This window comes from Paroedura picta, chromosome 10 (genome assembly GCF_049243985.1).
Source record: "Paroedura picta isolate Pp20150507F chromosome 10, Ppicta_v3.0, whole genome shotgun sequence".
NCBI lineage: Eukaryota > Metazoa > Chordata > Lepidosauria > Squamata > Gekkonidae > Paroedura > Paroedura picta.
Window position 1 is genome coordinate 51,798,605 of NC_135378.1, and position 17,683 is coordinate 51,816,287.

Below are 17,683 nucleotides of genomic sequence, written 5' to 3' on the forward strand. Positions count from 1 at the left end.
TATAGACCCTCGGGTGCAAGCAGTTGGACAGCTGAGGGGTCAGTCTCCTTCACATGCTGGGCCAACCCTCTTTGTGGAGGCATTCAATAAAGGGCTATGGCTATGTTTACGCCAAACATGAGTTGTGTCTTCATTGGCAAACTGCCACCCTGTTAATCAATTGCTTCATCCCAAAAACATGACTTAAAAGTTCAGGCATACATTTCATGGTGTTCTACTGGCTCAAGATGAGGGCAAATATTCTGGGTGGGAAGCCCAGGTATGGGCTGGGCAGAGGGCCCCATTAGATGTTAAAAGTTATGGCCTTTACACTCAAACATGGTGTGCTACATTGTCTGGCATGATCGCTTTTCAGTTCAAGCAACAAAATGAGCAATGGTACCTTTTTGTTTAAATATGAATGGAAAAGACATTATTGTGCAGTTTTTTAACAATGGAGGTTATAAATCTTTGCTAGTGAACTTGCCATAAATAACTGATTAATTTTCTTTTTGGCAGCTTCATATACTGGGAGCTCATAGGGCTGTAAACAATGAAAAGTAAAAGGCTTAAGAAAATATTTTTTGTTTGGATTTTTCAATGTGAAGTAGGGCATTTCCTCAACCTTACATAGAAATATGACAGAGCAAACTGCCTCATACTCCAAAAGTTTTGTTCCCAGGGGTGAAACCAGGTGGCTCCCAGGGAACTGCTGTGGTCAGGGTTCTTGGAGTCAGCTGATCACATATGCAGGCTCCCTCTCCCATGCCAGGCCAATCCCCTGATATGCCAGTAATGCTGTGGCCTTGTTTTAAGCCAACCCAAATGTGTCTGTGTTGTACTTAGCCCAGCATCCCCTCCTGTAAGTCAACTTAAATGTATCTCCTGAGTTTGAACTTTTTTGTGTGTGAGTCTTGGCAACTTTTCAAGTACCATATCACTAATGTGGAGCTTTGGTAGAAGCCCCTTTCACATGAACAAGAGCACGTTTATTTATGTACTGCATTTATGCCCCCACTTTTCCACCCGTGGGGACCTAAAATGGCTTAGAACATTGTCCATTTTATCCCAACAAGAGGAGGTTAGGCTGACCCATGTTCAGCTGAAAGCTTCCATGGAGAACGGGTATTTGAACCTGAATCTCTCAGATCATAGTTTGATGTTCTAGCCACTATTCTACACTGGCATCTCTTATCACTGAATGTCTCATAGAACAATATGCAATAACAAAAGGACAACTATAATGGGGCCTGTCATACATGAAATGCTAGTTTCCCTTTTGGTAATACAATAATGTTTCTTCTACTTCTCTCACTAACCACCCTGGTTGAATTTTCTGAAGAGATTCCTGTCACTTGATTCCATGACACCATATAGCATTAGATAGACAGTAGTATTTTACGAATTGTATTTTACACTTTCTATGAACAAGCATATTAGAATCATGACCCATGGTTGGTGATTAGTCAATTTGGCTTGTCACCCGCAGAATTTGTAAGGTAAAATGTTACTCAGACTTTCTAAATAAATAACTAATTTCAATTAGGTAGATTTTTGACCTTGAACTGCTATTATTCAGTTATAATTTACTTCAGAACAACAGATGAGTAGGCTGACAACTGCATACAAGCTTGTAAAATCATGCTATCAAAGGGAGTGTGATGACCAAATACTTCATATATTATAGGTTCACCCACATCTGTACACAACATACTGTAGTCAGTTGACATGATTTCTTTTGTCCATCATGTAATTAGTGAAGATAGCATACTTAATAATTTTTATATTAAATATATAAGCCTGTGATCTACAAACAATAAAAATCATGCCCAAAACTATTATTTTGCCCTAGGGTGGTATGATTTTCTTTTACTGGGCCAGTATTAAAATTGTGCTAGAATCTTAGACAATAAATATGGCTCTTGAGCTGAAGAATCTGGGGTTTTTTTGCCAAGAACTTATTGACATTTCCAGCTTTGGTTTAGAAGGAAGTACATTTTCAAACCTCATGGATGCAGAGAAATAAAATGTGATCTATCCTCATGCTTCAGAAGAGAGAAGGCACTAAAATATATATTTGTCTCCTTTTTGAAATCTGTTTTCTGACTGAGGTAGTCAGCTCTGCAAAGCTAAGGCCTACAGCAAACAAATAAATTATAAAAGGGAGATGCACATTCCCAACACAACCATATCCATTGTTGCATTCTACCCTCAATTCCATCTTCAGGCTCTATGACCGGATTCCTCCCCAACCCATAATCATTGTGGTACATTTGCTTCAATGATAGCAGTAATACCCAGTGTATCAAATGACTTGTGAATGTGGAAAGCTGTACAATTATCAGTTCTCCAAAGTGGATATAAAAGTCCAACAAATGAAAGGTGACTTCAAGGGTACAGGTTGTCTGTCCTGGGATCTATGCCGTCAGGAAGTTGAGAAGGTTTTTTTTTAATTGCTTCCTCACAGCAACATGGTACATTTGCACACTTCCCAGGATTGGCCTAGTTTTTCTATGGTTTTTCTCATATTTGCTTTGCTTCATTGTTTTGAGAAATATCACAGTAAAGCCTGGATGACTGCTGCATGGTGTGAAAATTCAGATGTTTTACCACATGGCAGTCATTTTTCCTGACTCTGACTTTGCATAAACCATTTCTTCCCCAAGCACAGGGCTATTAACTTAAAAAAAAAGCAGCATTAACTTAAAAAAAAATCAGATTCAGTGTGATATTGTAGCAATAGGTGTAAGTCTTTAGCATCTTCCCTTGTGAAGATATAAGGGGCAAGGCATATCTTTACAAATAGAGATTTACTTTTTTACAAAGTGGAAGCTAGACATTTACAGAAACTTTTACAACAGTATATTGATATAATATTATAGAGGCATTTTTAAAAAAATGAAAAATCCCACGTGGTGGCCCAAAGGAGCAAGGGTGCCCAATGCTGGGGGACAGGGGCAGGGCAAGGCCTGTCACCACAACCTTTGATCTGCAGCCACATCAGCAATGGGAAAACTACACAAGCCCCTACTCATGTGGAAAGCACCATGATAAATTACATGTTACAGGATCCAATGGAGATCAAATTCTACTCAAATTTCCTTTTAAGCTCCTGTGGCTCTTCTAGCATGATCAGTTGTGTTCCAACAACTTATGAATATGTCTTCCCCTTACAGGCTTCTTCCAGAATTAAGCATTCTTTGAGGACATTGTAGATCTGTAATACTGATTTCCCACCGTCTCTCTGTCAACTAACTGGCAACCTTTGTGGCTGCTTTGGGTCATTGGAATAGCAACAGAGAAGGAAACTGTGACAGACTGTGCTTAAAGCTCATACGTGCTGTATAAACATGTGATGGAGTCCAAAGGATTAATGCCTTAAAGAGCCTTTGAGTGACAGGTTGCTCTAATAAATTTCATTGGATAGTGTCAGTTGAGAAGAAGAAGAGTTGGGAATGGGCAGCTGAAGAGAATTCAGTTTAATTCAGTCATTGACAACTGGGAAGATGGCAAGGAAGAGTTGGAATATCACTGAAGGCCCCAATTTGGGGCAGAAAAGTGACCAAACTTCTAGTTTAGAGAAGTAATTCTCTGTCCGGTTGAATAGGGAGATAGCTCTATGTTCCTTGATATGTTTAAAGAAGGATTTGGGGAACTTGGTAGTATATCTCCTGCCTTCTGAAACTTTAAGAGTCAATTAACTCAAGAATGTATATTGGAGTGTTTAGCAGACATGAAAATACAGCCTCTTATCTCAAAGAGTCTAAGACCTTGTGTAAAGCTTAAAACTCTTACTTACTGGAAACATATTATCTGGAGTTTGTGAAAATACTAAGTTACATCAGAGTTATTATTGATTAACCTTAGACATTTTACCCCTGATTTCACCAGACCTTTTTTCCTCTGTGCTGAATAAAATATTTTATTTTTGAACTTTCAAAAGTTGCTCATGTGCCATTTTCAGAAGTATAAAGAAAGTTATCTTGACTCTTCCCTCAAGTTCCTGGGCTGAGCCAGCATCAAAATATAATAACGTGACAGGCTGGGACATCTCTAAAGCTTCAAATAAGAACATATTAATAGAACTGCTCAGTCATAAAATAAGGAAAAATCAAGGGAATATCCTTTGCGTGATGGAGGGAAGAGGGCAAAATCGCCATAGAAGCATTCAACCCTTCCTCCCATGATGTTTTTTGCATGTCTATCTCTTTATTTATTTATTTATTTTATTTATTTATCATACTTATATACCGCCCTCCCCCAGAGGCTTCCTTCCATAAGGAAGACCGAGCGTCAAAGAACTGAGGCTTTTGAACTCTGGTGCTTGGACTCTGGTGCTGCAAGGCGAACAAACCTGTCAGTCCTAAAGGAGATCAGCCCGGACTGCTCTTTAGAAGGCCAGATCCTGAAGATGAAACTCAAATACTTTGGCCACCTCATGAGAAAGAAGGACTCCCTGGACAAGAGCCTAATGCTGGGAGCGATCGAGGGCAAAAGAAGAAGGGGACGACAGAGAATGAGGTGGATGGATTGAGTCACTGAAGCAGTAGGTGCAAACTTAAATGGACTCCGGCAAATGGTAGAGGACAGGAAGCCCGGAGGATCATTGTCCATGGGGTTGCAATGGGTCAGACACGACTTCACACCTAACAACAACAAATCTCTTCCATAGTGCCACTTCCTATGTGAGAATACTAATTAGTTGTCAAATCCACTTTGGGTTCCTTTCTTCCTTACATTTACAAATAGAATACTAACTTTGAATGCAAAGGGTAGATTTCTTTTGCATAACTCATGGATTTGGATGGAAACTTCCTGAAGCTGTCTGTGATGTAAGCAATCTAAATGGCGTCTCGGCAATGGAAAGTAAGAATAGCTCGATAACTGTAAGCAGGAAAGCTAAGTAGAGGCAAATACCAATGTCACCTACATTGTTTACAGCCTATCTGAAAGCGGCTTTCCACAAATGGAATAAAAATGACAAAGGTTAGACACTTGAGATTTATACATACCATTGAGGTTTTATCAGATGAGATAATCTTGAGGAATTAATGTTTTCAATAAGCGAACTGCAGCAAGAAGGGTAAAGGTTAAGCTATGAACACAAAGCAAGCAAACATAATGTAGAAGCATCTGATCAGAAAGAAAGGCTGCATTCTACAGGGTGAACACACTCTGGCGAAATCTGTTGAATTTCAATGCATGTGTTCAGAGCAGCTAGTGCGAGAACATAGTGCAGGTCTGGAGAGGGGGAAAATCTAACAAGGCTTGCTTGGAGTGGAATGCTTTCAAACCCAATGGTTTTTCTGGAGGGTAAACTCTGTTCAGAAGTTTAGAAAATATATTCTAGTTATCAATGATGTATAGAACAGAGAGCAAGATCTCCACAGAGATGCATTCATAGAGACATCTAGAGAGAGAGCAAATGTTTGACTGGAGTTTTTCCTAGCAAAGGTTGTCAGGCTTAGGAGAGACAAAAGTACATAAAGGGGATAGGCAAGTTTATTCATAAACAAAATAGTCTATAAAACCCAGCCACAAAAGAAGAAAATAAAGCTTGACACCAATGTCTAGTGTTTTTATAAAGATAATACAAACAAACTATGAGACAGAGCTGGAGCGGTTATGCTAGGAATCATTAACGTGTTCGGAGGGCAGTTCGGTGGCCTTATAGAAGGCCACAACTAATTTGAATATGCCAGCCCCAAAAGTACTTATATGTGTTTTGCATTTGATTTGACACAGGGGTGATTCCCTGATAATTTCACTGCTGCTGCTACAAATGCAGAGGCATTCTTGTTTGTCTCTAAAGTGCTATTGGATTCAGGTCTAACAGGTCTACTGCAGACCAATGGGGCTACCCTCTGAATTTATTTTTTCTTCTGATTGGCTCAATAGGAGGCTTCCTGCTCCTCTGAGCACACCTTCTCCCTGCTTGCCTCTACAACACACAGAATGACCGCAGAGCAGAATAGTTAGTTAGAACTCTCTCCTCTCCTCTTTCTATACAAAGTTTCTTTTTTTCTTAATAAAACTATAAAACTTTTACACAGCCTAGAGCTTTGCTCCCCTTTGCCACCTTAAACTCTGCCAACACTGGTAACCCTCAGAGGAAATAGGGGTAAACTGGGATGTCAGGGGAAGCACAACTATGTCATGTGGAAGCCAGAATAAAAACCACTGACAGGAAACATTGAGGAAGATCTCTGTATAGAAATAGTCCAAGACAATCTCCTGCATGTCACCGGTGAGGTTGGCCCAAGTACCTTTGGTGCCCATCTTCTTGTTCCCCCACCAAAGTGATGCAGCTCAGTGACCTCCTGCCGCAGGGAGTCAGCAAGGTACAATGAAGTATGAAGGTACAGCAGAAACTCTAGGTGACATGCAGTGGCAAGTCAGTGCCCACTCAACCTCACTGGAGATGCAACATGATGATGCACTCTTCATTTCCATGTCACCTTAGTGTAGCTTTTTGGGGAGACAGTGAGGGAAGGAGGGCTGGACCTGTCCACTCAAAGGAAGGAGGAAAGGAAACAGCAAGTTCTGAACAGATGCCTGCTAGCTCCATTGGGATCCATCCTGGGCTGCCACTAGATGCAGCTGGCACATATGGTTCAGGAGGGGTTAATAATAGCGCTGGCACTCTCGTAGCATTGGTACGTGCCTCCTGGAAACAGAAAACATTCTGCCACCAATAAACTTTGACTACCAGCACTCCAGCAGCTGGTGGAAGAATTAAAAAAAAAAACCGCAAGGTGACATCACCTCTGGGAAAACATTTAAAATGACATCACATCTCTCTAGGACTCCTAAAGAAATATGATCTCAGTTCCGAATTTTGCCAGATGCCATGCCATCGCTGATGGGCAGCCTCCCATGTTTGAAGAAGAAGAAGATGATGATGATGATGTTGATGATGACGATGATGATGACGATGATGAAGAGTTGGTTCTTATATGCCGCTTTTCTCTACTTGGAGTCTCAAAGCAGCTTACATTCGCCTTCCCCCACAACAAACACTGTGAGGTAGGTGAGGCTGACAGACCCCTGATATTACTGCTCAATCAGAACAGTTTTATCAGTGCTGTAGCAAGCCCAAAGTCATCCATCTGATTGCATGTGGGGGAGAATCGAACCCGGGTCACCAGATAAACCCGCACTTCTAACGTCTATAGCAAGCTGGCTCTCTTTGGGCTGCGAAGGGTCCTCCTAATGATGAGAATCTAAGGACTGTCAGAAGCTAATTCACAGCAGAATCTGTTCTTGACTTTCTTTTGTGTTCCCTACCTTGGTAATGTTCTTTGAATCCATAAATAAATGTGGCAGATTTTGAGATATCCCATGTGTTCCAGGATGCCTCCTAATAGATAGATAGATACATTTATTTGTATATAGCCATAGGCCTTTACAAAATATAAGATGCCATGCCTCCTAATACATGCTCTGTTAATATATATTCTTCCTCATATCTGTAACATACATCTTTTAACTTGCCCTTTGGACAGTTATTTGCCTTAAAAGCTCTGGATTTTCCCCCAATAAATACTGTTTTGCATGATTTTGAATTTTTCCATTTCCTTTTTCAATAAATTAATTGTCAATGTTTTTCATATTATTTGTAATAATTCCACTTTCAAAAAGGACGGCTGTTTCACTAAGTGAAATTTCCAGTGAGATTATTTTAAAAAGAGACTGCTTAATGGATTCATGAAAGAAAGAAAAAAACCACAGTGTCCTAAGAAACTTGAATTGAATTCTTCCACAAATTGAATTTTCCCTCAGTGTCCCATCCCCCCCCCCCCCCCGCTTTTAAAAGTAAAAGCAATGAAACAAGGGTGAGCCAGCCGGTCAGGGAATGTGAGTGAGAATATGTTTGGAAGCAAAACTGCCTGGCTGCTCAGCATGAATCCGATGTGAGATGACTGAGAGACTAATTCAGTATGGCTGAGCAAGGATAAAAGAGCATGCTGATTTCAAATGACTATTTAAAAAGCATGGGTATATGGAATCATCAGAAAGGATGTACAAAATGCAAGAGAAAAGAAAATGGTACTATCAGTAAAGCAGCAAATGTTTATCCCCCAACATGCCGAACAATGACAGAGGTAAAAATACATCCATCCAGAGGGACTAAGTCAAAATAATCAATGTTTTATAAAGAAAATAGTTACTGAATCGACTAATGAGGGCATGAGACAAAAAAGAAGCTTTATGCTGGGGAAAACAAATGCACAGGCGCTCTAAAAGTAGGAATCAAGCAATATTAATTCCCTCTTTTAAGAGCAAGCTGAGATGACATCTTTTAAAAATCAGTGTGCCCCAGCCCTCTTCCATACCCCTCTTAAGGATATAGTGACCATTTACTGAATACTGTTCAAGTATTCAGTTACTTGATATTATTTCCTTTTTGTATTGTGTAATAATTTTCTAAATTATGCCTTCCTCCCCCCCCCCCCATGTACATTACAAGGCCAACCCAAAATTCACTTAAGTTTGGGCCAAATTCATGATGTCTTTTACTTGGTGCCCTTCCACTGCTACTTCCATTCCACCCCCCCCCCCCGGACTTATCAAGGAGGTTTTCATTTCTCACTTGCAATGAGTATGCCAAAATATAGCATCCCAGGCAGACTGAACCTGGTAGCACAAATTCCTTGCAGAGATGTCCATCACAGTAGAAATCACTACTAGGACACAACTGGGCATGCTCACAATTGCCTCACAGGTACAAGGAAGGCTTGAGGCCAGGGAAACAAAGGATTATTTATATATGTCCAACCCACCAGTTAAGATCTTTCCAAGACATGAGTGCCTGAGCACATTGTTGAGCTGATCAAGGTGTTTGATTTAAGTACAGAAATAGCACTGCAAGACTGGTTTGAATGTGGTTGCCTTTTTAAAATTAAAAATTGCATTGTCTCTGAGTACAAACTTGGGGAGCTTGTAATGCACACCTTATATATAAAGGTGAGAATTATCGCCCTGCATTTTGCCCCTTTGAAATGCACATTAACTTCTTTAGCTTCTCTTCTTTCTGTCTTCCTCCTCCTCCTTCCTCCATGTCTTGCACCGGAGTCTACTTCTGATGCTGGTAGCGGAGGGTGGGAAGTGGGAAGAAAGATAAAGTACCTCTCAAATGTGTCTACACCTCCTTTCTGCCCTTCTCCAGAATCAAAGAAACTGTTTCACATTCGCTGCATAAGAAAATCTCATCCACAGAATCTTTTCACTGTAGGATTTCTGTCCATTGAATAATGACAATGCAAATACCAATGGCCCATTATGCATGGAGTGGAAGATCCGCATTCAGGGTGGAATGGTGGCGGCTAAAATCACCAATTATGCACGCTGCAGGCGGCAACCGGGCGCAGAGTCAATGTATGCCACCGAAAAAGCCGCGTTAGTGAGATGCGGAAGAAAGTGGAGCTTCCTGGGACCCGGGCGCAACCAGAAGTGGCTCCAGAGTAGCCTCGTGCATAATCGGATACTCTAGGTTTTGGCGCTGTTGCGTTCTGTCCCGTGCGTAAGCGGTTTGCTTTGCTTCTTCCTCCTCTGTGTTCTCCATGCTGCCATTTCAGCGGCCGTGCATAATAGGCCAATGAGAGCTTTGCATTAAAAACTGAATTGTGAAACAAAATTGTGTGTGTAGGGGGGGGGGAAGAAGTCTAGATGCTCCATTGAGTTTAAATAGCTTGGTTTGTGGGAGTTAAGCATCTGCCTGTTTGTTTTTTTCAAGACACCAGACAGGGCAGACATTGGAATTGTCTTTAGTCATTATATGCTTCCATCTGCCCATTGAGAGAGAAGGATATCTGTAACAAATTAGAGAGAAGAATGCAAATTGGTGAGGTAGAAATTTACCCAGAAAATTGATTGGTCTTCCTAAAAACCAGCGATTACATTGGCAAAAAGCACTTGAGGTTCAGTCAAACCCCTGAGTTTCCAGTGACACAAGTAACCTCTATCACTTCCAGGTTTTACCTGGAAATGATACAGAGATATCGGTGATTACTAATGCTACATCCACTTCCCAAGTCCCTACCCCCAGTCCTCTTTCAGGCTGCATGAAACTGAGGCTGCATGATTATGCAGAATGTCTTAATGTCTTTATATTAGTTGTACAAATTGTGACATGGAACAAACACATCTTTATTTGTATTCAGGTGGCCACTTTGTGTTTGTCATTTTGTGATTGGAGAAAACCAGTTGGGGAGTAGGCTTTATTTCAGCAATGTTTATTCTTAGAAAAGAAATACTCCACGATTCCTTTTCAAGCATTTATGACAAAGTGGAGATCTGGGACTGGGGGGAATCATCTATAGAGCCTTCAGCTAGCAGGTCTGCATCTCCTCATCATGCTTTCCTTCTCATTCCCATAAACATTGACCTTAAAAGGTATGACAATACAGTGTCAGAACTCCAGTTATAAGGGGAGCCTGGAGTATCCCCTGACCTGGATTTCCCTGACTTCAGTTCAAACACCCCTGAAGCTGTATTCTTGCAATATAAAAGGTTATGGAAAGCAACAGAGTCCCAACTGAACTTGTCCCTAGTTTGCTTACTGACCATCTAGGAAGGTCAGGCTATGCAGGAATGGGTACAGGGGGGCAGGAAATGAAAATTAGGATAACCATAATGAATTACCATGATTCATTATAGCACTTTTGCTTAGTACAGAAGGCACTGGATGTGCAAGTGACTTGGACTTCTGTTATAACTTTTGAATGAGCTCAAGGTACAGGGAAACTGTGCATTTCCCTTGTGGTTATTAGAGAACTGTGCAAATGGGGAGAAGAGAATTGTGCTTGTCTTTCCTTCAGACATTGAAGGATTCAGGCTAGAAACCCAAGTGGTCCCGTTTGGGCTTATTCGGAAAACCTATTTATATCATGTTGACTTTCTCACTGGAAATATAATTCCCAGGTGTGTGTGCATGAGCATGTACACACACACTCATGCTCAGATGAAGACTGTGGTATGCTAAGAGAAGGGACTCACTCTCCTGCACTTCTTACTTGACCTGAAATGGCCTTAGTCAACTTCTATGAGCCCATTTAGGAAAACTCACACATATTGATGATTGCACATGAATTTCTCTAGTGGAGCTAATACTGGCTTCCAAGGTAAGGTTGCCAGCTCTGGGGTGGGGTGGGGCTTGCAGATGACAGGATTGGGAAAGGAAGGACTTCAGTGAGGTACAATGCCATACAGTCCATCTTCTAAGTGGCCATTTTCTCCAGGGGAACTGATCTCTCTTACCTGGAGTTGAACTTTAATTCCAGGGATCCTAGGTCCTACCTGGAGGCTGGCATCCCTATTCCAAGGTCTGTTTGGGATCAAGTTTGTAACAGAAGACTTATCCTGAGCACACCATGGTCCCAATCTGAATCAAACTCCTCCATGCCTAGGAGCTGAGTTTCCAGCACAGAACTCCAGGCATATATTTGATCCAAAGTCATTGTGTTGGCCACGTATTCTTCACATGGGCTTCGTAATGTGCGAATTGGCCCTGATCACTGATTGCCATCAATACATTGTACTACTGAGTTATATGAAGCTTTTCTTTTTAATATCTAACTTGCAGAACCAGAATGAGAAGTACGGAAGTACAATTACTCCAAAGCAGGCACACCTAAGATGTGGGAGCCTTTTTAATGAGTTTGCAAGAAAAAAAAAAGGTTGGCCAAAGTTCTCTCCAAACCATATTTAAAATTCCAAGAATTATGAAGCATTGTGTTTGTAGGGGGTGGGGGTGATTCTGTGCCACCTCCCAGAATAAGTCACTGAAAGTCTTTATTAAACTTCTCTAGGTCTTGTAAAACTGCAATCTGGAAACGGAAAAGATAGATGATTCAAAGTAGAGGCTACTCTGGGAATGGTTATTAACATGCATCTTCAGAAATGGGACTGCCGCCAAGACGAGTGCTTGAGAAGAGCATCTTGAGAAGAGGTCTCCTGAGAACTGTTAAGGAGAAGGCTTCATCAAAAGGAGATACAACCTGTAGAATTACTGCCAGTTCTAGGAGTGACCTTCAAACATTATTACTACACAAGGAAATCCCACAGAAGCTGTAAGATTAATTCATTTTACTGATGATAACGCTACAAGTGATATCTTCTGAAGAGAACTGATTTTTTTTGGGGGGGGGGTCTTCCATTTGGTTTGAACTAAGTTGAATAAATCCTGAACATTTGTTTAAATGAAATAATGAGTCCCAAGACTATAAATGAATCGTGCTGGACCTATATCTCAATTACACATGCATCATTGGAATGACCTCTGATGGCATGCTCACAGAGAAATTGTAATAAGTATGTGAACTCTTATGATAATGTCCTGCCAGTGTTCTGAAGTCTAGCTTCCTGCAATATCCTCTTCAGGTTTACTTGAATTAGAACTTCTTCTTTAGCAAAAGATGGATACAACTACACCACAAAACTCTGAAAGAGATTCAGAGCTGTAAACCATGCTTACATAACCATTACAGCAAAACGACAGAAATAACACTTGCTATGTCTTGTTATCCTACCACCAAATATAATCTCAGACGACACCATTCTGCCAAGGTTAAAACAATTCACCTAGCAGGTCTATCTTAACCTTATTATTGCAGTTTTAATGCAAGTTACTTAGTACATGACAAACAAGTTTGGTTGCAATAGTTAATATTTAATCACCTGTTATAGAATATTTTCAAAAGTAACTCATACATGCTACATTTAATTTAGGGGGAACACAGTACAGGGTTACACCTTTTTAACTGAACTGAATCTGGGGTTTGCACTATCAAACTCATGTTCAGGGTCTTAAGAATGTTGCAGAAGGATCTCTTTTTATTGAAATGGGTCATCATTAGCATAGCACCACACAATTCAAGACATGGATTTAGAACGAGCAAAGCAAAGTTGCGCTTTCCCTTATTTTCTTTACTTTTTTTCATACCCTGCATTTCTTCACAATGAACATTCAAAGTTGCTTCTATTATTCTCCTCTCCATTTTATGCTCACAACAAGCCTGTGAGGTAGGCTAGGCTGGAAGTGGCAGGGTGAGGTTCCAGAGATGACACTACACCAATCTGGTTGTCAACTGACTTGAATCTGGCATCTCTAAGACCGTTTATGCACTGGAGGTTTCATGCTGGGCTGCAGGCTGGAGTTTTAGTCGGGGCAGGTTGCCCCACCTCTTCCTGCACCCACATGGGTGAGCATTTGGCCTGGTGCACCTCATACACCCCCTATTTGTGCTCCTGCATGGGAGCTGGGGCAGTGAAGTTCCCAGTGCATAAACGGTCTAACACACAGCTAGTTTATGACGCACCAGCCCTCCTAAAAATCCCCAGGTGGGCACTGCTGCCAAGCAGTGTGTGGCTATACAGTTTTTATGAACCAGCACCTCCACATGGGTCCATATGTCCATATCCAGACTGTTCTTACGATGACGGTGGCATGTCAGGCATCACTTTCCCTCACTGAGAGGTTAAATGGGTGTGAAATGAAAAGAAGCCCATAAACAGACTGCAAAGGGCAACATTTCTATTGAACTCATTCCACCCGAATGGATGAGCTGCATCCCACCTTCAGTGGTTCCCAACAATTGATATGGAGTGAGAGGAAAACAAAAGTTAACACAGCCGTTTTAGAGCTTGCACTCACAAACAGCTTTTGCTGCTTGAAATGCAGAGCTTTACTTCTGAATGAAGCAAAAGGTTAAATACTGCAAATTGTATAAGTGCCCCAAAATGGGAAGGTCTGGTTGAATAACAGTGACTGTTAAATGGAGCCTGCTAATAAATTGCCTCTGCTTCCTAGGCATGTAGATAGGAAACACAGTTGTGTTTGTGAGGAATGGAGGTGGAGTGTGGAGGAGGTGTGAGAAATTAAAATGCAGGACAAACATTTATTCACTTGTCCTCTCATTCACTGTTCTCTCTCTTGAGAAATTCTGGTGCTGAAATCTGCACGCTATTCAATTATTATATGTCTATCCATGATAATGTAATAGATGAATACATACCCTGAGTGTTTGCAAAAAACAAATGCTTATATAATACTAATGAAAAGCCTGGGATTGTGATGGAGGAGGGGTTTGCTTCTAGAACTGCTGGGAGACAAATGTGCCTCTTTGTGCTCTGTGGCCACCATTAGCCATGTCTGTGACACCAAGCATCAGGTCTGAGGAAAGGTTTAGCGCTCTTCCTTGAACTCTGTCCTGGATTGCAATTCATTTAGTTTGTCACATAAAATTCTGTGATAAGGGCAAAGTTCAAACCAGGGGACTTTACAGCACAGAAAATTCCCATGCAAAAACCACTGCAACAAACCCTTTTGACTCCATATGTGTTGTATTCTTACTGACATTATTGGTCAATCCTCCCCTGCATGCAAAAACTTTATTTTTGAGAAAGGGAAGTGAATCACTTGAGGTGAGAAGGGCTTATTAGGGGTAAGAGTAAAGTGACCAGAAATCTGGGGCCACAAGGCAGGACGTGCCACCACTGCCACCACAGTAGCAGGCGGCCCCCCTTCCCCTCCCTCCCCGACTGACCTCAGAAGGGCAGCAGCAGGGTGACGGCGATGCCGGCAGCAGTGGCGGAGGTGGTGGTGGCAGCAGCAGGCAGGCCCTCCCTCCTCCCTCCCTCCCTGACTGGCCTCAGGGTGGTGGCAGCCTGGGAAGCCCCGCCCCAGAGCCCAGGCGCCTGCACGTGGGCCTCCTGAGCCCGGGTGCCTGTGTGGGAGCCTCCTGAGCCTGGACTGCCGCGTGGCATGTAGCCCAATTTTTTTTTAATTTTAAAATTGGAGAATGCCACGGGACAATTAGAAAACACCACAGGATGCGGGACTAATGCCCCAAATATGAGACTGTCCCACCAAAGGTGGGACATCTGGCCACTGTAGGTAAGAGAAAACGCTTAGTTTAGAGCTTTCTATAATTAGACATTATCATACTGAGAGATTCAATAGCACTGTTTACTGCCAAGGAGCACCTTTGCTCTTAGATAGAGGAAATTATAATCTCATATGTCCTGGCAGAAAGGCCAATGGATGATCATCACCCCAGGGACTCGGGTTCCGGACCCGAAGCAAAACATCATCAGGACCTCCTCTCCACCCGCTAGTAGTGGGAGGGAGGGGAAGTTGAGCTGCCGTTCTTGCCATGCCGGTAATATTGGCAATGTTATTATTGTTTTTATGGGGTTTTAATGGGGATTTGTGATATTGTTACCCACCACGAGCCGCAAGAGAGTGGCGGGATATAAATCTAATCATCATCATCATCATCATCATCACAGGATTTCTCAGTTTGGGCTAGTCACAGTCCTATTGGAAGCTATTCTCACAAATCTGTTTCTCTCAGAGCGCTTTCAGCCTCACCTGTTTCACAGGATGTCTGTTATGAGGGGAGGAAGGGAAGGCAATTGTAAGCTGCCTTGAAACTCCTTTGGCCAGTGAAAAGTGGGATATAAAAACCAACACTTCTTCTTTAAAGGTCAAAACCATGGCAACCCAGCGGATTAGGTTAAAATCAGAGTAACTAGACAAGGTTGTCTAGTGAATTTCATTGCTGAATTTGGAATGGAATCCAGCTCTCCATAGCCCTTTACTCTTATGTATCAATTAATACAAATTAGAGACTAGTTTTCCTGTTTATAATACTTAGAAAACTACCAGTCAATTAAGCAATGCTGCCTATCACAGAACAGGTACCAACAAATGAGTTTAAACTCAATGACCTTTCTACTGATATCAAATAGAAATATCTGTCATAGAACAAAATCTTATCTTGAGTTAATGGTGCCTTGATTAAAGTATGATACTGTGCCATAAATGTGAGAACCTGAAACACAATATCAAATTAGGAAGAAGCCCAGCAGAATATGGTCACTTCTCCATTTTGCTGGAGGAATTTATTATTGCTTAAGGTCAGAGAGTTAAATATTTTGACAATATGCTTTAAATTGGTTTGATAGTTTTATGGTGCCATTTTTAATTGCACAATTCACTGATGAATTATGGTTTATTTTCTGTGTTGCAGATTCTGAATGACTGGATCCAGTAGGAACTTTACTATTGTTTGAAGAGTTGCAAAGACTTTTTAAAATGAGAAATGCTAATAGAAATAAAAAGACAAAGAATATTTAACAATAGTATTTGCAACTGTTCCTGTCATCTATATCAGAACTTATATAGCTTTCTATTGCATAAAAGGTGTTTTTTAAACAGTCTGTATTAAAAATGTCAATAATCTCTAAATATTGTTTCTGAATCAAAGTAGGATGATTCCATATTCTTAGTCTCCCACACATTGACTTGGAGGATGTAGGGTCAAAGAACAAGTTGAACCAGGCTATCCTTTGCCCCATCTATGGGTGAGCTAATGAATGACCACAGCATGGAAGGACAAGAGTTCTAAAGGAACCTTGGAACAAACAGCTCAGACAAAAAGATGAATTTTCGTTAGATGCCTTGCCAGTTAGATGTCCATGTTCCCTTGTTCTCCTTAACCTGAGATACCAACAGGAAAACTATTGTCAGGTAAGAAGAAAGATAATTTGCACAAAGATGGCTAGAAAGTTCTAAAGTAAAAGGTAGATTTCTAAAGAGTTATTTACAAACATATCAGCTAATTGAGTTTTCCAGGAGAGTTGGATCTCTGACCTGAAGGTGTTTGTGGCTCTCAAAGCATCAGATGGAGAAACATATGGGATGTATTAGCTCAAAAGTTTTCTAGCCTAACACAGTCTATGAACTTGGGGGGAAATTGGTTCATAACCTGTTTACTAATTTGGGAGCCACAGTGTTATGGAGCATAGTCAGTATAATTTCTGACACTGTTTCCTCTTGTTCCCACCCCCAGTCTGTTCCTGGACCATTTCAGTAACAACATGGAAACCTTATATACCATTTTCTGATTTCAAAAAACTAGCAACAGCTTTTGCTATGCAGTTCCATTTCCCCTGGAATGCTATCACAGTGTGGCTTCTTTAAGATATCGGCTATTTAAAGGGGGGGGGAATAAATCATTCTTCAAAATATGCACAGCTATGCAGGGTTGAGTTCTGTTCAGAAGGAGCATTGGAACGTGTTCTGTCTGGGAGGTATCTCAGTTCTACAGATAATGACTATAGATCTTGAATCTGACACTTCTAACATGCCCCATTGCCTCCTGATAGCCTCTCTGTCTTTCAGCCCTTTGCCTTATGAATTCTGACTGGGCAGGGCCAAACAGTAACAATTTGGGTTGCTTCATATGCAAACATATCGTGCTGTTGAAGGAGGTCTCTACAGATGCATGTATTTGAATGTATTTTAAACAGGAAGAAACTGAAAACTAGAATATTGTGGGAAGGCATGTAATGCAGAAACTAAGTAGTTCTGGATCCTGTCAGTACCTGGATTGTAGAGGGGTTTTTTAGGTGAGTTGCCAGGTCAATCAGACCATCCGGTGGGGGAGGGTCTTATCAGAAGCTAGGAGGGAAGAACCAGGAAGTAAATGCGACGTACCTGCAACATCCAGAAGTGATGTAGTTAAGCAGATGTTGGGCAACACTCTGGTTCATGAGCAAAACCTCTGTAGTAGAATTAGCTTCTTTGAGTTTTGCCCAAAAAACAGAGTATCACCCCCCCCCCAAAAAAAAAACATCACTTGTACTTTTCAGGATAAGGTATAAGTACAAACAAATTTTGATGTATCTCCATCTTCCA

At 41.3% G+C, this 17,683-nt stretch overlaps 1 long non-coding RNA gene across 1 annotated transcript in view; it reads left to right on the forward strand.

Annotated features, from left to right (window-relative positions):
* Positions 1-16,125, forward strand: part of LOC143819779 (uncharacterized) — a 34,254-nt gene extending 18,129 nt beyond the window's left edge. Inside the window, exons 2-4 of the long non-coding RNA XR_013225085.1 lie at positions 11,564-11,657; positions 11,790-12,050; positions 16,014-16,125. This is a non-coding gene — a long non-coding RNA (uncharacterized LOC143819779). The remainder of the gene's footprint in view (positions 1-11,563; positions 11,658-11,789; positions 12,051-16,013) is intronic.
* Positions 16,126-17,683: the final 1,558 nt, after the last annotated feature.